A 21,951-nucleotide genomic window follows, 5' to 3' on the forward strand; every position below is an offset into this window, starting at 1 on the left:
TATTTCTTCCTCCCTCTCTTCTCAATATACCAGGCCCTGTTTTACCCTGTTCATATGTAAAGATCTATAGAATCAAGATTTTTTTAAATATGAAAATGGATATGTTTTGGGTTTGATGAGAGAGAATGTACCCCTTACAATGAGGGGAACGGTGTGCTGTGGTGGGAAGCAGTGACTGCCCAGCAAGGGGACTTGGGTCCCCTCTACCTCGGCCCCTCACTGGCCTCGCTGAGAAAGTCAGCCTCTTGACTTCTGCTCTGTCATAAGAGGTGGGTGAACCCACTCTTCTCAGGGTCTCCAGCCCATTTACTTTAGAGAAGTGTCCCCTGAAAAGCTCCCCGTGCTCCCTAGAATCCAGGCTCCCACCTGATCTTGCGAGTGGAGAGAACCGTGCCCTCTCAGAGGGGGATGCAACTGATGACAGAATCGGGATTGTCGCTTCTGCCCCAACCATCTGCCCCCTCTTCCTCAGGTGAGTGTCTCACCCACCATGCTGTTTTAGGGGAAGCAGGCTCAGAGCTCCAGGAGTCTGAGCTCCCACGAACCCCAATCTCCACCATGGTGGCACCTCCACCTCTGCATATCCTGTAGGTCTCCAACATTATGACTACTTTTGAGTTCCTGTTTTAACGCAGCCATGTTAATGCAGAGACATGTTCAGTTCATTTCGGTTCAGTTGCTCAGTCATGTCTGACTCTGCGATCCCATGGACTGCAGTACACCAGGCTTCCCAGTCCATCACCAACTCCCAGAGCTTGCTCAAACTCATGTCCATAGAGTCAGGGATGCCATTTAACGATCTCATCTCTGTCATCCCCTTCTCCTCCCACCTTCAATCTTTCCCAGCATGAGTCTTTTCCAATGAGTCGGTTCCTCGCATCAGGTGGCCAAAGTATTGGAGTTTCAGCTTCAGCATCAGTCCTTCCAATGAAGATTCAGGACTGATTTCCTTGAGGACTGACTGGTTGGATCTCCTTGCAGTCCAAGGGACTCTCAAGAGTCTTCTCCATCACCACAATTCAAAAGCATCGATTCTTTAGTGCTCAGCTTTCTTTATAGTCCAACTCTCACATCCATACATGACTACTGGAAAAACCATAGGCTTAACTAGATGGACATTTGTTGGCAAAGTAATGTCTCTGCTTTTTAATATGCTGTCTAGGTTTGTCATAGCTTTTCTTCCAAGGAGCAAGTGTCTTTTAATGTAATGGCTGCAGTCACCATCTGCAGTGATTTTGGAGCCCAGAAAAAAAGTCTCTCACTGTTTCCATCATTTCCCCATCTATTTGCCATGAAGTGATGGGACAGGAGACATGTTCAGTTCAGTTCAGTTCAGTTCAGTCGCTCAGTCGTGTCCGACTCTCTGCGACCCCATGAATCACAGCACGCCAGGCCTCCCTGTCCATCACCAACTCCCGGAGTTCACTCAAACTCATGTCCACAGAGTCAGTGATGCCATCCAGCCATCTCATCCTCTGTCGTCCCCTTCTCCTCCCGCCCCCAACCTTTCCCAGCATCAGAGTCTTTTCCAGTGAGTCAACTCGCCTCATGAGGTGGCCATGCACTCATCTCACACACTAGTAAAGTCATGCTCAAAATTCGCCAAGCCAGGCTTCAGCAATACATGAACCGTGAACTCCCAGATGTTCAAGCAGGTTTTAGAAAAGGCAGAGGAACCAGAGATCAAATTGCCAACATCCGCTGGATCATGGAGAAAGCAAGAGAGTTCCAGAAAAACATCTATTTCTGCTTCATTGACTATGCCAAAACCTTTGACTGTGTGGATCACAATAAACTGTGGAACATTCTGAAAGAGATGGGAATACCAGATCACCTGACCTGCCTCTTGAGAAACCTGTATGCAGGTCAGGAAGCAACAGTCAGAACTGGACATGGAACAACAGACTGGTTCCAAATAGGAAAAGGAGACATGTTAATTCTGCCTAAAAACCTAAGACTTGAGTTTCAGCTCTCATTTTCTTGTTGTCAAGTACGATGTGGAAATGACCATTGCCAACTCCCTCCATCCTCGTTTTTCTGCAGCCATCACCTGGCCCCACTGTTAGGTGAGGACCAGCAAAGGGGCACGAAGCTGGGATGAGATAAGGTGAGGCGAGATGTACGGGATGGTAAAGTGCCAAGGGAGGGGGCAAGGATGTCTTCTAGGCACATTCTTGGGAATAAAGGATGACTATATTTACTTCTACATGGGGCCTTAAGTTAAATAAAAGTCGATCAGTCGTGTCTGACTCTGTGACCCCACAGACTATACAGTCCATGGAATTTTCCAGGCCAGAATACTGGAGTGGGTAGACTTTCCCTTCTCCAGGGGATCTTCCCAACCCAGGGATTGAACCCAAGTCTCCCACATCGCAGGTAGATTCTTTACCAGCAGAGCCACCAGGGAAATCCTGGGGCCTTTGATACAGCCAAATCAAAATGCTCCCCTTAACAAAACACCCTCCTCTGTGCCTTCCAGGAGACGCGACCCCTAAATTTCTGGCAGAATTGCAGCCTGGCTGCCCAGGGAGGGGGATAACAGGCAGTGGCTGGGCCTGAGGGAGCAGACAGGACAAGCCAGCCCCAATACTGCTAAGCAGAACCTCTCAGAAGCCTTCCTTGAAGTACTTGTTGTTGTTTTCCAGTCGCTAAGTTGTGTCTGATTCTTTGAGACCCCATGGACTACAGCACTCCAGGCTCTCGTTCCTCCAGTATCTTCCAGAGTTTGCTCAGATTCATATCCATTGAGTTGGTGACGCTATCTCACCATCTCATCCTCTGCTGTCACCTTCTCCTTTCATGTATGTGCTCAGTCACTCAGTCACGTACGACTCTTCGTAACCCCACGGACTATACCCCACTAGGTTCCTCTATATCCATGGAATTTTCCAGGCAAAAATACTGCAGTGGGTTGCCATCTCCTTCTCCAGGGGATCTTCCTGACCCAGGGATCAAACCCGTGTATCTTGTGTCTCCTGCTTTGGCAGGAGGATTCTTTATCACTGAGCCACCTGAGAAACCCTTCTTTTGCCTTCAATCTTTCTCAGCATCAGTCTTTTATAATGAATCTTCTCTCTGCATCAGGTGGCCAAAGTACTAGAGCTTTAGCTTTAGCATCCATCCTTCCAGTGAAGTGTTTATGAATCCCAAAACCCCACACACTCCCCAATTTTACTTGGTCTTCATTGACAATGGAGACACTGAGGCTAGAAAACATACACAACATCCCTGAACTAATGGAGAGGGGAGCTGAGAATGAAGCCTGAGTCCCCTAACGCCACATCCCAAATTCTTTTGATCCTCTTGATACTCCCAGAAGGTGTTATACTGCTACACTAATGTCAACCCCATTTTACAGATTAGAAGGTGGAGGCTTGGAGACTAAAAGAAGTCCACTGAAATTGGCCCTCTTCGCCGGTAATGGAGGAGCTCGAAACCCACGTCTTTGAACTCCTGACCCAGGATGAAAGCACTTTCTGGTATCCTGAAGTAGGTATGGCCATGACACATAGGAAAACATGAAAAGTTGACACTGGTGAGGACAAGGAACGCAGAGAATCAAGCAGCACGAGGAGGAAGACCCCAAGGAACCCAGAGATCACTGACAGATGTGCCCATCACCTCTCCTAGCAGACAGAGCCTCTAGTGCCAGTGGACAGCCCCCATCCAATCAAGCCAGCATGCACTGGTGACCGCAGAGCATGCTGTGTCCACCCAAAGCCCACATGTTAAACTGCGGGCCTAGTCAGCCAGCCAGTCAGCCAGCTGCCCAGGTGCTTATGCTTCTCCTGCCCATCAGACAGATTTATTAGAAGCAGCATCAGGGCCCAGGGGAACCCCGTCACCCACCCCCCCATCAATCCCAACACAGGGGCGGGTGGGAGACAGAATATATGTAAGGTCATTTGGAGATGGAAAAAAAAATAATTCACCACACTCCCGAAATAGCCCATCTCCGTTTTGCAGCGATTGCCACCTTCTTGGCTCTAAATCAAATTCTGCTGCGAGAAGCGAACTCAATCTCTCTCTCCCAAGTTTTGCTTTTTATGAGTTTGGCAATAAATTGGGGTGTGGATGGAGAAAAGGCACCAAAGGTCACTGGAATCAGGACGTGCCTACACAGCTTGGAGGAGATAGAGAGGTAAAGAGAGGAGAGAGGACAGCCTCGGGCTTGAAGCAGGGCTGGTGATGGACACGAGTAGCCCTGCATCTCTGTGCTCAGTCAAGAACCCAGTGAATGAATGAATGAAATACATACCTACAAATACACAAACTTCCTGACTTGGAAAATTTTTCAGTCAGGTTAAAGAGAAAGTATCTTGGTTGCCTTGTTAGAGGCAAACAATGAAGACTACAATACCAGCCTGTAGAACTGGAATTATGACAGTCTGAGGGGTCAGCCTGTGGTGACAGCCTCCAGGGTCAGAGAAGCTCCCTGAGATGAGGAGACATTCATTCAAGACCACTATATCCCCAAAATGTGGGTGCTTCTCTGGCTCCATCTTTGGGGCTTTTCTCTTCACACTTGGCATTAGGGTTCTCTACCCGGGCACAAAGGACATTTGGGGCTGGATATACATTGTGAAGTTGTCCTGGTTGTAGTAAGATATTTAGCAGCATCCCTGGTCCCTATTTACTAGATGCCAAGAACACCCACCAGTCAAGACAACCAAAAATGTCTCTGGTGGTGGTTTAGTCACTCAGTCAGTCATGTCTGGCTGTTTTTGACCCCACAGATTGTAGCCTACCAGGCTCCTCTGTACATAGGATCTCCTAGGCAAGACTACTGGAGTGGGTTGCCATTCCTCCTCCAGGTGATCCTCCCAACCCAGGGATCGAACCCAGGTCTCCTGCATTGCAGGCGGATTCTTTATCAGTTGAGCCACCAGGGAAGCCCCAAAATGCCTCTCAGTTCAGTTCAGTTCAGTTGCTCAGTCGTGTCCGACTCTTCGCGACCCCATAAATCACAACACGCCAGACGTCCCTGTCCATCACCAACTCCCGGAGTTCACTCAAACTCATATCCACAGAGTCAGTGATGCCATCCAGCCATCTCATTCTCTGTCGTCCCCGTCTCCTCCCGCCCCCAACCTTTCCCAGCATCAGAGTCTTTTCCAGTGAGTCAACTCATCACATGAGGTGGCCAAAGTATTGCAGTTTCAGCTTTAGCATCAGTCCTTCCAATGAACACCTAGGACTGATCTCCTTTAGAATGGACTGGTTGGATCTCCTTGAAGTCCAAGGGACTCTCAAGAGTCTTCTCCAACACCACAGTTCAAAAGCATCAATTCTTCGGCGATCAGCTTTCTTCACAGTCCAACTCTCACATCCATACATGACCACGGGAAAAACCATAGCCTTCACTAGACGGACCTTTGTTGGCAAAGTAATGTCTCTGCTTTTTAAAATACTATCAAGGTTGGTCATAACTTTCCTTCCAAGGAGTAAGCGTCTTTTAATTTCATGGCTGCAATCAGCATCTTCAGTGATTTTGGAGCCCAAAAATATAAAGTCTGACACTATTTCCACTGTTTTTCCATCTATTTCCCATGAAGTGATGGGACCAGATGCCATGATCTTTGTTTTCTGAATGTTGAACTTCAAGCCAACCTTTTCACTCTCCTCTTTCACTTTCATCAAGAGGCTTTTTAGTTCCTCTTCACTTTCTGCCATAAGGGTAGTGTCATCTGCATATCTGAGGTTATTGATATTTCTCCCAGCAATCTTGATTCCAGCTTGTGCTTCTTCCAGCCCAGCGTTCCTCATGATGTACTCTGCATATAAGTTAAATAAGCAGGGTGACAATATACAGCCTTGACGTACTCCTTTTCCTATTTGGAACCAGTCTACTGTTCCATGTCCAGTTCTGACTGTTGCTTCCTGACCTGCATACAGGTTTCTCAAGAGGCAGGTCAGGTGATCTGGTATTCCCATCTCTTTCAGAATTTGCCACAGTTTCTTGTGATCCACACAGTCAAAGGCTTTGGCATAGTCAATGAAGCAGAAATAGACGTTTTTCTGGAACTCTCTTGCTTTCTCCATGATCCAGCGGATGTTGGCAATTTGATCTCTGGTGCCTCTGCCTTTTCTAAAACCTGCTTGAACATCTGGGAGTTCACGGTTCACGTATTGCTGAAGCCTGGCTTGGAGAATTTTGAGCATGACTTTACTAGCGTGTGAGATGAGTGCAACTGTGCGGTAGTTTGAGCATTCTTTGGCATTGCCTTTCTTTGGGATTGGAATGAAGACTGACCTTTTCCAGTCCTGTGGCCACTGCTGAGTTTTCCAAATTTGCTGGCATATTGAGTGAAGCACTTTCACAGCATCATCTTTCAAGATTTGAAATAGTTCAACTGGAATTCCATCACCTCTACTAGCTTTGTTCGTAGTGATGCTTTCTAAGGCCCACTTGACTTCACATTCCAAGATGTCTGGCTCTAGGTCAGTGATCACATTATCGTGACTATCAGTCATGAAGATCTCTAAACGTTGCCAAATGTCCCCTGATTGAGGCTCACTGCATACATGCTCTCTGGGGTCTAAATCACCTAAAGATGTCCCAGCTCTCTCCAGCCCCAAGCCCACCTGCTAAGCTGCTTACTCGTCCCATGGGACCACCTGCCTCCTGGCATTGCTCCCTGGATGGCTGTCAAATGAGTGAGTCCCATCACTAGAGGCACGGTGTCCCCCACCAGGAAATCCTGCCAGTGCCCTCACCATCCTGACTGCCCCCCGCCTGCCCACAGAACCTGATCCTCCTCCTCCTCTCCTGGGGATAGACCCTGGAGCCACTGTTGTTCTAGTAGAAAGCTGGTCATTTCTACCACCTCTGCTCACATTCTCCAGTCAGTCAAGACCAGTGGACTCTACCCCCAAACTGGTCCTGCTCCCCAGTTTTCCTGCCACAGGCTGGTGAGGGCCTACCTGTCACTGTCTCCCCACCTCCTGGCATCCCCCTTGCAGTCTACCATCCAGACCTTCACCACGGAGAACTTTCTAAAGCCACAAACTTGGTCAGGTCTCTCAGCTTCAGGCAAAGGGTCCATGGCTTCCCAAAGTCTCAGAGTTAAATCCAAACCCTAGGAGCCCACAGGGACTGTCTTCACCCTGCACCCTGCATACACACACACACACACACACACACACACATATACACGCATACATACATGCACATGCATGCACACACATGCACACACACACATCACACAGCTGATTTTTGAGCCATAATAGAGATAGTAATACTCCTAACAGCTGATAGTTGTTAAGACCTTTGACTCCCTGGGGACTTTCTCACCGTTGTAAGTAATCCTTTATTTATACTTCACAATTACTCCATCAGCAAATACCCCTACTATTCTCACTTTATCAATAGGGAAAATGAGGCCCAGAGAGGCTGTGACAGGAAGCGAGGGGCACAGGCCACTGCTCAGCCACTGTGCAGCGTCGTTTCTCCATCCTCCATTCACAAGGTCTGCCGTCTGCCTGAACACCCTTCCCATCGAGCCCCTTTCCCTGGAATATCCTTCAGTCTTTCAGGCTCACCTTAGTTCAAGTCTCCGCCATCAGAGAAGCTTTCAGGCTTGGCCAGGGCCCCATCACCAGAAGCCCAGATCTCCTGCTGATGGAGCCCAGTCAGGGCTGGTGGAGCCCAATTAGCCCACCAAGGGTTAGTCCCCAGTGACAAGAGCAGCTCGGCCCAGCACACAGGCTAGACTCACAGATGGTGCCCAGGCTCTGCCGCTGCTCCAGGGAGACCAGCCTTCTGGGTCCAGGGCACCTCTCACTGGACCACGAGCTGGCGGGTCTCAGGTAGTGTGTTCAGGATGAGCCTCTCAATGACAGGTCAGCTGGCGGGTCTCAGGTAGTGTGTTCAGGATGAGCCTCTCAATGACAGGTCAGCCTAGCTTCCACACCCACTTCTCAGTTCTTTTTTAAATTTGAATTAGTTCGAGTCTCATCCTATTGCTTGCGACATAGAGTCACAACAAACACTCTCTTCCCCCTGCCTGTGTTTCCAAGTCTCCCCCTCTGTCTACTAGAAGGCTCTATCCTCTTTTCTCCACTTTTCCAATCTTGTCAGGTCCAACTCAAAGGCCACCCACCTTCAGGATACCTTCTTTGACCACATAACATTGTGTCTTTGGCAGTGAGCTGCGTCCTTGCCATTTCCTGAAGCAAAATACATGTAGGCATCACATCTGAAAAATGGCAGTAACGATAGTAACCGTCTCCTAGGACTGTGGTAGGAACAAAATGACATTCTATAGGAGAAAAACGTCTATGGGATCATTTATCTGCCATATGAGGAGATTTCCATAGATGTCTATCTGAAAACATTAAATAATTAAGCAACATGCACATAGATGGGAAAGCATGACCCTATTACATAAGCAAATGAAACGCTGCATTTCAGCGCAAGGAATACCATGTACTACAGGTCTGGTTTGGAATGGACATGTACACACTGTTATATTTAAAATGGATAACGAACAAGGACCTACTGTATAGCACATGGAACTCTGCTCAATGTTATGTGGCAGGCTGGATGGGAGGGGAGTTTGGGGGAGAACAGATACATGTATGATGATGATGATGTGTTAGTTGCTTAGTCGTGTCTGACTCTGCAACCCCAGGGACTGTAGCCCACCAGGCTCCTCTGCCCATGGAATTCTCTAGGCAATAATACTGGAGTGGGTAGACATTCTTTTCTCCAGGGGACCTTCCTGACCCAGAGATTAAACCCAGGTCTCCTGCATTTCAGAAAGATTCTTTTATCGTCTGAGCCTCTAGGGCCCTTGGATACATGTGTACATACAGCTGAGTCCCTTAGATGTTCACCTGAAACTATCACAGCATTGTTTGTTAATCAGTTTTTAGTTCAGTCCAGTCCCTGAGTTGTGCCCTACTCTTTGGGACCCCGTGGACTGCAGTACGCCTGGCTTCCCTATACATCACCAACTCTCAGAGCTTACTCAAACTCATGTCCATCAAGTTGGTGATGCCATCCAACCATCTCATCCTCTGTCATCCCCTTCTCCTCATGCCTTCAATCTTTCCCAGCATCAGGGTCTTTTCCAATGAGTTGGTTCTTTGCATCAGGTGGCCAAAGTATTGGAGTTTCAGTTTCAGCATCAGTCCTTCCAATGAATATTCAGGACTGATTTCCTTGAGGATTGACTGTTTTGATCTCCTTGCAGTCCCAGGGACTCTCAAGAGTCTTCTCCAACACCACAGTTCAAAAGCATCAAATTTTCAGTGTTCAACTTTCTTTATGGTCCAGCTCTCACATCCACACATGACTACTGGAAAAACCATAGCTTTGACTAGATGGACCTTTGTCAGCAAAGTAATGTCTCTGCTTTTTAATATGCTGTCTAGATTTGTCATAGCTTTTCTTCCAAGAAGCAAATATCTTTTAATTTCATGGCTGCAGTCACCATCTACAATGATTTTGGAGCCCAAGAAAATAAATCAGCTATACCTAAATACAAAATAAAAAGTTTAAAAAATAATCAATAAATGGATGAACAAACGATGAGAGGCATTCCCTGATTCCCAGGAAGTTAGGATATTTGTTGACAGGGACCCACCCCATGCTGAGCCCACAATGGCCTCCTCTGCATCCCTGCCACCATCCACCCAGGCAAGCTTGTACATGGCAGGTATGGGGTGAAGTCTTATTGGTTAAACACTACAGAGAACAATAATTCCTCCCCACAACTAACTGAGAAGGGAAATGAAGAAAGAGGAAGGGATGCTTATGGAGTAAAATGGAAGCAGACTCCCCCAAGGATCAAACTCCAAGAAATCAGTCGTCCACCTGGCAAGGGTGTTAGCTCAGGGTATGAGGACACCGTTCTCTGGGGCAGTTTTAATCCATGTGTTTTGCCAACCTGGAGGAACCAAATGGATAGAATGGGATTTAGTCTGTATAGAGACCAATTCTGAGGACGTGTCCAGCTCCTTTTATTAAACATGAATTGTGGTACAGTCATCATTGTCTAAAGCAGGTATCCTTGATGGAGATTGGGACTCTACAGAAGGCAACACAGCCCTTTTGAGGATAAGCACAGCCTGGCAGGAACATTTTGCTATAGACAACTGTCTTGGTTGTGGGCTTATCGGGATTGGATTCAGCCATCAATTCCCCTAACGGGATTCCCTTTGCTGAGTTGCCCTCTCTAGGCTGCAGTGACCTCCTTCTATATAAGATGAGGGGTTGGCCTAGATGATTTCAAAACCCTTTCCAGCAATAACATCCTGGAGGTAAATCATCAGCCTGATGTTTAGTTCCAGACTGTGGTATGTGCGTGTGCATGTGTGTGTACATATGTGTGGTGTCTGCATTCATGAGTGTGTGCATGTCTGCATGCTTGCGCATACATGCTCAGGGTGCATGTCTGCATGTTTTCAGTGTCCTTTAACTTGATCATTAATGCCTCCCATCAGACGCCAACAATAAACACAGACCATAGAGACTTCATTTCTAGCCACTGCTACCTTCAAAACAGATAAGGGTTCTGGGGAAAGCATGACACCTCTAACATGCATAAATACACCTGGCAAACTTTTGAGCCCCGAAGGTGTTTTTCATCCTGGCAGGTATGCTAAATGTGTCCACATAATTGTGTGACAAAAATTGTATCCAGCTTTCCTTAACAAAAATCTAGTGCCTCATTTACCTAGGAAGGCTGATGTACCACCTGATAAACAAGGCTGAGACTAACCATTTTTCTCAATAATTATATTCTGATGGCTGCAGGGACAGACCATGAGAAAATCAGATTATTTTTATACAGCAAAAAGAAAAGTCGAGTTAAAGACTCACGAGTATTACCACTCGAATTATAGGTGAGCCCTTCCGAGAAGATAGCCTCTTCGATTCTAGGTAGACGACAGAATAATTGGAAAACCTATTGTTCTCCCCATCATGTTGTCTTTTTAGTCTAGCTTGTCCCTTTTCACTACTTGGAGCTACATTAAATACATATATTTTAAAAAGGCTGTCACAAGAGTCTCCCAAATATTCTAAATATTCTGTTTCTCGATTATTCCCCCTTTGAGTACACGTTCTATCCACACTCATAGTAAGTGACTTAAAAATAAATAAACTACCGTTATTCCCTTTCTCAAAAACCATCCCTGGGCACTTTCCTGGCAGTCCAGTGGTTAAGACTCTGTGCTTCCACTGCAAGCAGCAGGGATTCAGTTCCTGGTCAGGGAACTAAGATCCCACATGCTGCATGGTGTGGCCAAAAAATAATCACTACTGACCTCTATCAGGTTCAAGTCCAAACCCCCAGTGTCCATCAAAGCTTCTCAGATTCTTCAACTTGCCCTCCTTTACTGTTAGTCTTACCAGCAGCTCTGCTCCCAGGTGAGCTCTTCTTGCCTATAACCGCAGGGATCCTGCCCCCAGGCCCCCGAGACCCAGGTTCTTCCTCTGACACCCCAAAACCTCTGTACATACCATGTCCTCACACGTTCGTGCTTCAGGCGTCTTTCCCAAATGTCCTCACTTACTCATTAACAAATATTTGCTGTGGGTCCTTGGGCCCAGGTGTCAATGATACAGAAATCAATAGCGAGGGCAACACATAGACACACTGAGAGGTCATTTGGAAACCAGAAAAGGTTACCAGGGCAGTGGAGCAGGAGTCCCCAGCGCAGCTTCCAGCATGTGGCGGGCGTTCCTAAGGGCTGGTAGAATGAAGGGAGGCTCCAGGGACAGATGAGCAATTCACCCGGGACACAGGGAAGCTGGGAGGCCCTCCTGCTGGGAGCCAGTGAATGCAGCTATAGGCTGGTCCCTTGTGCTGCCATGAGAAATGTCACCCCAACCTGGGCAACTGGTCTGGCTGCTGGAACTGCCAAAGCCCAAGGGAGGATGGAGCCCTGCCCCGAAGCTGAGCCAGGTCAGAAGCTGGCCAAGGAGGTGGAGACAGGGAGAGCCAGGGTTCCTGGGGGTCACTGAAGGAGGCAGGCTGGGTCTCACCCTGGGGAGACAGGAGGGACTATAGTAGAGCTGCGGGCGGGGCAGCCAGGAGGCCAGTCCACTGCATCCTAAAGGAACCAGCCAGTGGATGGGGGACATGGAGCTCCCAGAGAGCCGAGCCTGCGCTCGGCCCCACATTGCTCACCCAGAGCTCTGGAGGCTCCTGGCATTCGACGAGCACTTGGTGCAGACCTGCCAAACCACTGCGTGAGTTCAGGAGTCCATGAGCAAGGAAACACGTGAAGCAAGGACAGCTGTGCAATACCTCCCCATGTGTCGAAGTAGCAGCACTTTTCTTTGGGGCCTCCCTCGGTTTCCCTTTAAAAGAGAAACCTCCCGGGACTTGTTTCTGAAAACAGTGAGACAGAGGAAATGGAGGCCCCTGAAGAAACAAAGCAAGCGCTGTTTTCTCTCAGGCCTCTCAGGGTGCTTCACAGACCCTCAGGGACATCCAAGCCTGGCACCCTGGGAGGCACTTGGTAAAGAAGGTTGAATGCCCTCAGTGGAGCCTTCAGCTCTGCAGGTGAAGTTCTAAAAGCATGACCTCTCCCTCCACCCCACTCTGGGTCCCAGGTCACACTGCCCTCCTGGGACCCTACTAGCAAGCTTCTGGCTGAGGTGGCTGCCTTAGTTATGAAATACTTCTCCCAGTAGGAAAATAGCATTTTTAGAGAGACAGAAATCAATAAAACGTAGCCACAACCAAAGGCTCGGCCTAGTTGGATTCTAGTACTGGGGAATCTCATTTCTCTTCCCCATCCAAGGAGCTTGGAAACAACCCACCAGGCAGAGTGCACAGCTGTCAGGAAGGATGGATCCAGGTGGGTCCAGGCAGAGATGAGGGAGGAATCGAGCCCAGCCTGGACCTCAGACCCTGGGAAAGACTCCTGCTGAGCAGAGAGTAACCACAGTGCCCACAAGACCCGCAGGGAGTCACAGCATAAGCAGGGAGGAGTGAGGGGGTGGGAAATGCAGAGGGTGTAACCTGAGGAGAGCTGAGATGTCAGCTTGAAGAGTCTGACTAAAATCAACAAGCACAAGGGTGTCATGGAAGCCTCTGGAACAGGGGAAGTGCCAACCCAAGGTCAGACAGAAAAGCAGGGGAGAGACCAGAGCAGTAGAGCAGCTGGAGGCCTTGGGACCATCCAGAGTAAAGGGTGCATTTGAGGCAGGAGAGCCAGGGCCCTCCCCATCTGAAAGTCTAGAATTCCAACAGGACTGTCTACAGACAAGGACTCCATTGCATGTTTGGAGAAGAAGCAGGAGGCAGTCCTCTTAGGTCTTCACATTGTCTCCAGAAAAAAAACAAAACACCGCACTGTACACAAAGGGCAAGCAAGCAATTCAGAGGGAGGGGCAGCCGAGGTGAGGATTTGCCTTGATTGCAGACAATCTGGGTTGGAGAACGGCTGGCGTCCCATCATGACTGTGCAGGCGAGGATGAGGTTGGTCCGAAGTTCCAGTGTCAAGTGTGGTCTCATTTGATATCATACTATAATTCTATAAGATATAACCACCAGGGGAAGCCAGGAGAAGAGACCACTCTGTACTATCTTTGCAACTTTCTGTGAATCTAAAATTATTCCAAAATGAAAAGATATAAAACTTGGAGTCATGACATTGGTCTTCAGCCTCTGATGCCACCAACCTGATCACCCTTTGACAATGCCACCCAAGCATCCAAGCAAAGACTTTGACCTGCTAGGACATTTTCAAGAAGAAACTGCACAGGTTCTGTCCTTCCTCCTTCCCACAAGCGCTGCTCTGAGCCAGACCTTCATTTCCTCCACCTGGACTCCTGACCCCTTACTCGAACCCTTGTCTCCACCTTCCCCTCTAACACCCACCCCCTACATCACTATCAGAAGGTCATCTCTGGATCTCAGCTCTGTTTCTCACCCTTCAGAGAACCCTAAGCCTTTGGGTTGAAGTTAAGCTCCTCAGCAAGTTCCCTAAAGCCCATCACAATGTGATCTCAATCCACATACCTTTCCAGCTTCATCACCCCACACAGGCTCCACCATCATCAAACCCCAGACCCAGACACCAGTCATAATAGACCACCAGACCACCTTCAAACCCAGCCTCTTCCTTGCTTAGGTAGTTTCATCCACCTGGTAGTGTGTGTGTGTGTGTGTGTGTGTAGTGTGTGTGTGTGTGTGTGTGTGTGTAGTGTGTGTGTGTGTGTAGTGTGTGTGTGTGTGTGTGTGTGTGTTAATTATTTCAGTTGTATCTGACTCTTTGCAGCCCTGTGAACCATAGCCTGCCAGGCTCCTCTATCCATGGGATTCTCCAGATCTCCTGGAGTGGGTTGCCATGCTCTCCTCCAGGGGATCTTCCCAACCCAGGGATTAAACCCAAGTTTCTTATGTCACCTGCACCAGTAGGCGGGTTCTTTACCACTAACACCACCTGGGAAGCCGCCACCTGGTAGACCCCTTCCTAACCAACTCTATATCATCCTCCTCTTCCTGAATACTTAGCTCAAAACCCTTTACTACCTCAACACCCAACCCTCAGAATTCCCACAGCTCCTAAGAGGGGCACAGGTGGGCTCCTGGTCCTCTATCGGCGGTTGAATCCTTGCTACTGGGAGTGTCCTGGGGACGGGGCCCATGCCTGGCTCATGTTTGGTCCCTCTGGATGTCTTGCCCATTGAAGATGCTGGATGGATATTTCTGGAATGTACTTGTTGTTGAGGGAGACTCATTCCTCAGTACAGAGAATCAACATTTGGGTCCCAAAAGGCTTGGGCAGCTGTTTTGAAAAGGAGTAGAAATTACTGACCTTCAAAGCAAATTTGAGCTGAGGGTGTGTCTGAAACAAAACACAAAAAGGAGGTGGGAGCAGGGAGGGGACACAAAGACCTTCCAGCTTTGGTGGCACACCCAGGAGAACATCTTCCAGAGTTAGGAGGAGGTGGAGGTCAGGAGGGCTGGGAGTACAACCTCCGTCCCTCCTCCTTGTGCTTTTCAGGATGCTGCAGGGTAGTTAGTCATGTTTTTCTCAGGACAGGAGCAGGAGCTGGCTCCCTCTGAGCAGGTTCTCCTGCAAAGGGAGCCCTGGGTCCCTGGAGGAAGGCAGAATGTGAGCAGGGCTCCATCAAGCCAGGCCAGCAAAATGGTGCGCGGCTGGCTGGCCGCATCGATCCGCCACGGGTGGGAGGAGGGCTGGCGGGGCCAGGCCTGCTGTGCTCAGCGGGTATCTCATCTGCTCTCTCCTTGGCCGTGCAGCCTTGAGAGTCTGTTTGCAATTACAGCCTGTTTTGATTATTAGGTCAGAATATTCATCTCCATGGGCTTATGATAAAAGGCCAAAGCAAGACGGCATTTTTTTCAGACTAAATCTCCCTCTGTGTGTGTGTGTATAATTTTTGCCTTTTTCTTGTTAAACCAATGTATCCAATTCTTGACTCCAGGAAGGTGGTAGCTGCAAGAGGCACCCCAGAGGCTGTGCACACAGTGGCCATGCATGGTGGGAGTGGGAGGCTAGGGCCGCTCCCTTGGAGCCCCACCCCAGTGAGGAGGCCAGAGCTGATGGGGCTTGCAACTCATTCAGAAGGCAGCTGGCTGCCAAAAGCAGAGGCTAGTGTTGGGAGAATCCCAGGCCTACAAGGGAGGTTGAAAGTCAACTGTCCAACTTGAGGCCCATGCTTTGCTGCTTCTCCACATCACTTCCAAGTAGTTAGCCAATTTCTGCTCCCATTCCTCCAGAGATGGGGAACTCACTACCTTATTGGGGCACCTGTCTCATTGAACATCAACTCTAGAAAGGAGAACAGCTCTTTTCTTAGAAGATCAATAAACCTTTGGCCTCTAAGTCTTCTCCAGGACAAATATTCCTCTTTCTTCAACACACTGAGTTTGATATGGCTTTGAGTCTCATTATAATCCTGAATAAATGCAACCTCCCCCTGTGGTCTGAACACCCAGAGCAAGCAGGACTTCCACCTCCCTCCTTCCAAAAGAACTTCCTCTCTGTGCATGGAGCCTGTGTGGGTTTTCTGGCAAATATGGCTCTGGACCCTCTTCCAGAAGGTCTCAGAGGGCACAGGTGTGATCACTGCCACACCCTCCCCTGAAGCTCAGTCACCTGTCCTCCCCATCCAGGCATCTTAAGCTGAGTCCCAGGAGTCTTCACTCTGTGGCTTCGCAGAACCTCAGGAATCCTCAGGACAAAGCAGAAAGGGGGCAGAGAAGAGAAAAAGAAGCCATTATCCTCTTGGTCTCAGAGTAGTCAGCATGCTTTCCCTGCCTCAAGGATGGGGTGGCCTGATTTCTGGAGGGGGAGAGAGACAGAGAGATGGCAGAGTCTCCTATGAGGCCCTTGAGAGCTTACAAACATCCTTCTCATCCAAGTTAGTGTCACAACAACTGTGCAAAAGAGACACTTGATTTGTGTGATGACCATTTTACAAAACCGAGGTTCAGCAAGCCAGAGATTACCAAGTTAACAAAGGCTGGCACTGGAAGAAGAGGCAGAGACATTCTTCAAGACAAGGGCTTGTTGAAAGTCTGATGGGCAGGTCCACAAAGTACTGGGTTTGTTTTAGATGCCGTGATAAGCAAACATTATCAGTGCTCATCCAAACCCAGTCTTTGGGACTCTGAGGGGGCTCGGAACTGTGTTCACATTTACAAAGAACATAGACACGAACCAGGTCCCTCCCTGGCAAATCAGGGCATACGGTCCTCCTGACACAGAGGTGTCCAGGTCCAGGTCCTCCAGCCACCCTTTTCTGCTCCACCACAGTCACCTCAGAAAGCCTGGCAACACCCATTGTGTGCGTGTGTGTGTTAGCTGCTTAGTCGTGTCTAACTCTTTGCAACCCCATAGACTGTAGCCCACCAGGCCCCTGTGTCCTTGGGATTCTCCAGGCAAGAACACTGGAGTGGGTTGCCACTTCCTTCTCCAAAAGAAAGAAAGAAAGTGAAGTCGCTCAGTCGTGTCCGACTCCCTGCAACCCCAAGGACTGTAGCCTACCAGGTTCCTCCATTCATGGAATTTTCCAGGCAAGAGTACTGGAGTGGGTTGCCATTTCCTTCTTCCGGCAACACCCATTATACAGTGGCATCTCTGAGGATGCCATAGAGTTCCTCCATCCTAGCTCAGACCTTCCCACTAGGATACAGATTGTTCTGCCCAATCACCCTCCTAACACCTCCTCCTGGATGACTCACAGGCCCCAAAATGCAGCCTTGTGAGTGTTCTGGTTACAAGCAGGCATCTGATCTACCCCACAGCATGTACAAGGAATCACAATAAGACCAGTTCTCAGCACAGACACAGCCTTGAGCTCAGCTTCCCCCCTTGACACAGCAATTCTGGCTGCTCTCCTCATTTCTGCCAGACTCATGGGATCTGTTCTCTAATCGGAGATGGATGCCCATTCCCCACTTAATTCTCCCCTTTCAACTTGATTCTGAATTTAGATCTCAGTTTCCCTGCCCTGACTTCTCTGAGGAGCCAAGTATCTGTCTGACTCAGGTCTTAGTTCAACTTAAGCCAGCGCCAGCCCCCACCCTGGGCTCTGTTCCATCACGTTCACCCCACATTCACTGCTCGCCAAACACAGACCTGGCCAAGTGAACCCACAACCTCTCTCTCCCCAGAACTCATCTTCTTCCCGGATCCTGATGCTAGTAGAAGCCACCACTAGGTGTCCAGCCACCCAGGGGAGCCATGGTCTGCAAAACTAAAGCCCCATTGTAGTGATTGACACCCATGCCCTCTTACGCCCCACAAGAAAAATCACACCCATGTCTGGGATCACCACCTCATTCTTGACTGTCTCCCCTTTCCTCACCCAAGGTGCCTAGCAGAGAGCTGGCCTATTTCAGCTCTCAACCACTGCTTGCTGAAACAGAAGGGCAGGACGAATCAATGAGTGTCACAGAGCCAGTGGAAGGCCAGTCGGGAAATTTGGCTTCATTCTGTTCCAGTTCCGAAAGATTGGATTGATTTCATAGAAATGCTTCCTAACGCGTGAACAATTATTATTGTTTTAAATTAGCAGGAATAAAATTCCACCATCTTTCTCCCTGAAGCTACTTTCCAGAGATGCCGAGCTGTAAATTCGCAGCACCCGCGAGGAGCTAGACAAACATTCATAGGAGCTGCAAGGAAGTGCTGCAACTAAAAACATCTCCGATCCATATTTTTCCCTTAAGGGAAGGAGACGGAGCTAAAGAGATAGGAGGAATTTTTTTTTTTTTCTTTTCCTTTTGAAAGGGAAATCTTATAACTCTCTCCTGCCCTTCTTTCTGGCTTCACGAGAGATGCCTGAGGTTGAACGTGCTTGGCTGACTGAAAGAGGAAAACACGAAATAAATTTAACTAAGTGAGGCAGCTCGTGGGTTTCATGGCAAAAGCTGACAGCATTATGTAGTCTCACACCCACATCGCCCCATCCCTTCCCTTCCTCCATGCCATGCGCACGCTTACTCTTCAGACTTTGGTTCAAACTGCAAGACTGGGCTGAGAGTCCAGGTGACCAGAAATCAAGGCTTAGCCCCAGCTCTGCCCTCACCCACTGTGTGAGCTCATTCCCTCTCTGAGCCTAGGTTCCCCCATCTGTCCATGAGTCATGGCTGTGAGTTTCCCAGCAGATAGTGGTGCTGGTTGATTTTTCTCCCTCTTTTGTGAGACCAAGTCATAGAGGGCCTTCTGTCATGCTATACTCAACACTCCTGGGGAAAACAGAGCAAGGCATGCACAGCAGTCCCCCAGCCAGCCTGGTGTCATAATCCCCTGGAAAGGCCCTTATATGAATGCATTCCAGGACCCCAGGGCAGATGAGCAAGTGGAACTGTGCAGCTTGTTCTGATGTGCATCCCAGTCTAGAACCATGAAGAATGCTGGGACCAGGTTTTGCTGCAGCGGCACCATTGTTCCAAGTCCCCCTCCCTGCAGAGCACCCTCCTCTGTTCCAGGGTGACTGAGCACAGCCGCTTATGGATCCATCATATTGTTTTGACTCCTTCCCACATTTCAGGGCCTGAGCCACACACGAGTGCAACAAAGACAAAGAAGACACGCCCCTGAGTGTGAGGAGCAAGAGGCAGACTTGGGCACACAGCTGGGCCCCTCGAATGCAGCGTGACACTGACCAGTGTGGAGGCAGGTCAAGGTGGGAGCACAGAGGGAGGATCTCCAGTTGAGGTGTGTGTGATGTTGGGCAAGACACTAACCTCCGAAGCCTTAATCTCCTTGTGTACAAAGTGGGAATAAAAAGACTGCGCTCCTCTTAGAGTGACTGTGATAAAGATCTGTGGTCAAATGGATGTAAATGTGCCTGGCACAGTTTCTGGTATACAACTGTCTTGGGAATATGGCCAGTGAATCTAGATTTGTTTACCAACTCCCAACTCCTATGTCCACGAGTCACCAAGTGTTCATGGTGCGTATACACATATACACACAGGCATACACATGCACACGGGCCCCAACTCCAGCTTCACCAGGGTCACTCCTGATAAAGACTTTCCTCTGCAAACATTCCCAGTTCATGGACCTGTCTCTGCGCTGTTTCCCCCACCCTGGCCCCCACCACACCCTTCCTCCCTGGCCGTCCTGTTGGAAACTCTTGCTCGGCCTGGGGGAGTGGGCCACACGTGCAATGAGCTTAAATAAGCAGGCCAGTGTTGTTTGTGGTTTTATAATCAAGTTTCCTCGGGAACAGAGGGTTGAGGGGTGAGAAAAGGGTGGGAGCAGGGGAAAGGAGGGGACTGCTTGGGGGAGATGGATCTTGGGCACCAGCCAGCTCGGGGGTGTGCCCCAAGCTTCCATTGAAACCACGTGTGGAACACAGGGAGAGATACAGGATTGCTGAGCCAAAGAAGAGTCCTTCCAATGACTGCCGGGCCATCTTGCAGGTAAGAACGAGGTGGGGCCCAACCAGCCCCATGGCCTCCTGCCTCCGTCTCCTCCCTGGAGGCCCAGCAGCAAGCCCCTTGAGGCCCCTCCTGCTGTTGTGGCCCCCACCCACTGCAGGGAGGAGGCTCAGCCACCCAGGGCTGGTCCAGGCTGGCCAAATCCTGCTGTCCTCCCACCGTGCTCAGTCCAGTCAGGCCCAACCTCTTCCATGGCCCCAAAAGCCATTAACAGCAGATGATTATGCATGACATAATTTTTCTGAACATTTGGAATTTGTGGAAAGTGAGTATAGCACAGAGCATGTGCTAAGTTGCTTCAGTCGTGTCTGACTCTGCGACCCCATGGACTGTAGTCCTCCAGAGTCCTCCATCCATAGGATTCTCCAGGTTAAGAGTACTGGAGTGGCCTGCCATTTCCTTTCTCCAAGCACAGAGCATGATGGGAAACAAAATGGATGATCTGACAGGTAGCAGGAGACTGACTCCCAGGCCCTTCTTCCCTACTCAGAAGACAGTCTGTCCACCCTCCCTTTTCTTGGAATCCCTACAGCCCCAGTCCTGAGTTTCCAGGGCTGAGAGTTCTGACTACAGAGAGGAAAGGAGGAAGATGGGAGGGAGAGAGAGGAGGAGGGTAATCAGAAGCCATTATCTGTGTTCCACTGTACCCAATCTTTTCCCAGAAACCCAGGGAGCAAATAGCCTCTCGACAGGTGAGGAGTGTGAGGCTCTGAGAGATAAAAGGGGTTGCCCAAAGGTCTAGATTTAGGAAATGGTGGGGTTGGCTTTCCACCCACTTACCCCCACCCATTCATTCAGCACCTTGGATGGGCCTGCTCAGAAGCAAGAGCTCGGGAAGCCCTGAGTCACTTCACAGCCAAGCAGGAGAAGCATGGGAGTTGGGGCGGGGGGCAGGGGAGAGGGCAGCTCCCAAGGTGCCAGCAGGGGCCTGGGCCCTGGATCATTCCCTCTCCAGCTGGTTCTGACTGACTGAGCCGAGTTGGAGCGCCCCGAGCTATGGGCACGGGTAAGCTCGGGGAGTTTAACAAATGTTTATAAAACCTTTTCATATGCAGTTAATGATCCTTATTAGGACCTGAGAAAGCAGTCGCTCATGCCACATCCCAGCTTTAAGGAGCGTTTTATTATTACATGCCACTCTGCAAATTAATGAGAGAAGCCGTGGCCCATTTGTCAGCGGGGCCAACGCCCGGGTATGCTGGCAAAGAGGGCTTTGTCCCAAAGCTGCCTGGGCCCCATTCCCTGCTCCACCTGCCCTCCCCACTATCCCCAGACACCCACCACTGTCGAGTTGCCAGCCCACCAGCTGCCACCGCTGAAAAGGGACCACCTTGAGGCTTCTGTGACCTCAGATCCCTTTGCCCGGGCATGAGCCACCACAGGTCCTGGCTGTCTCTTCCCTGAGGCGCTGGGATCAGGTCTTTCCACATTCTGGGGGGACAGAGGAATGAGAAATACAAATGCCTGGGCCCCTGCCCCTAAATCTGAATTCCTAACCAGGTGCCCAGCTGGTCTGAAGACCAACACCTGGGAACCACCAGGGCCGGAGACATGAGCTCAAATGTCTGCGTGAGAATCCTGGCCCTGGCCCAACTGTGTGGCCTTGGACCACAGAGCTCTGAAGTTTCTCTCAGTGTCCCCAAGTGTAAAATGGGGATGTCATATCTATCGCAAAATGGTTTTTGTAAATATGATGTCATCCTGTGTGACCAATGTGTGTTTTGTCTTGAAACTGCTCTGCTGTTTGAATCATAGACTCATAGTGTTTCGAACAGGAAACCACCAAGGTCAGGGTGAAAAACAGCTGATGGAACTGGGCAGAAGGAACTGGATGCATGAAATGCTCATAAATTGGCTGATTTTATCTTATGTGAATTTTACCTCAATTCAAAAAAAAAATCGATCTCCTTTTCATCTTAAATGTGTTATATCTAGCAGTGTCCGAGGCTGGTTCCCTCTGCTCAGTGAGCTCCTATTCGTATTTCAGGGTTCAATTTAGAAATCATTTCCTCCAGGGTTTCTCTGCTGGCCTCTCAAGGAGGCGTCCCCTAATACCATGTCCTC

General features: G+C 49.4%; 1 long non-coding RNA gene across 1 annotated transcript in view; it reads right to left on the reverse strand.

The window, feature by feature from the left end:
- Positions 1 to 9,847: 9,847 nt before the first annotated feature.
- LOC129555674 (uncharacterized) overlaps positions 9,848 to 21,951 on the reverse strand; it is a 137,367-nt gene continuing 125,263 nt past the window's right edge. The window contains exons 4-5 of the long non-coding RNA XR_016038748.1: positions 16,088 to 16,163; positions 9,848 to 9,893 (exon numbers count right to left, since the gene is read on the reverse strand). This is a non-coding gene — a long non-coding RNA (uncharacterized LOC129555674). The remainder of the gene's footprint in view (positions 9,894 to 16,087; positions 16,164 to 21,951) is intronic.

Source organism: Moschus berezovskii, chromosome 12, assembly GCF_049115385.1.
Source record: "Moschus berezovskii isolate FMDL1 chromosome 12, NW_MosBer_1.0, whole genome shotgun sequence".
NCBI classification, from domain to species: domain Eukaryota; kingdom Metazoa; phylum Chordata; class Mammalia; order Artiodactyla; family Moschidae; genus Moschus; species Moschus berezovskii.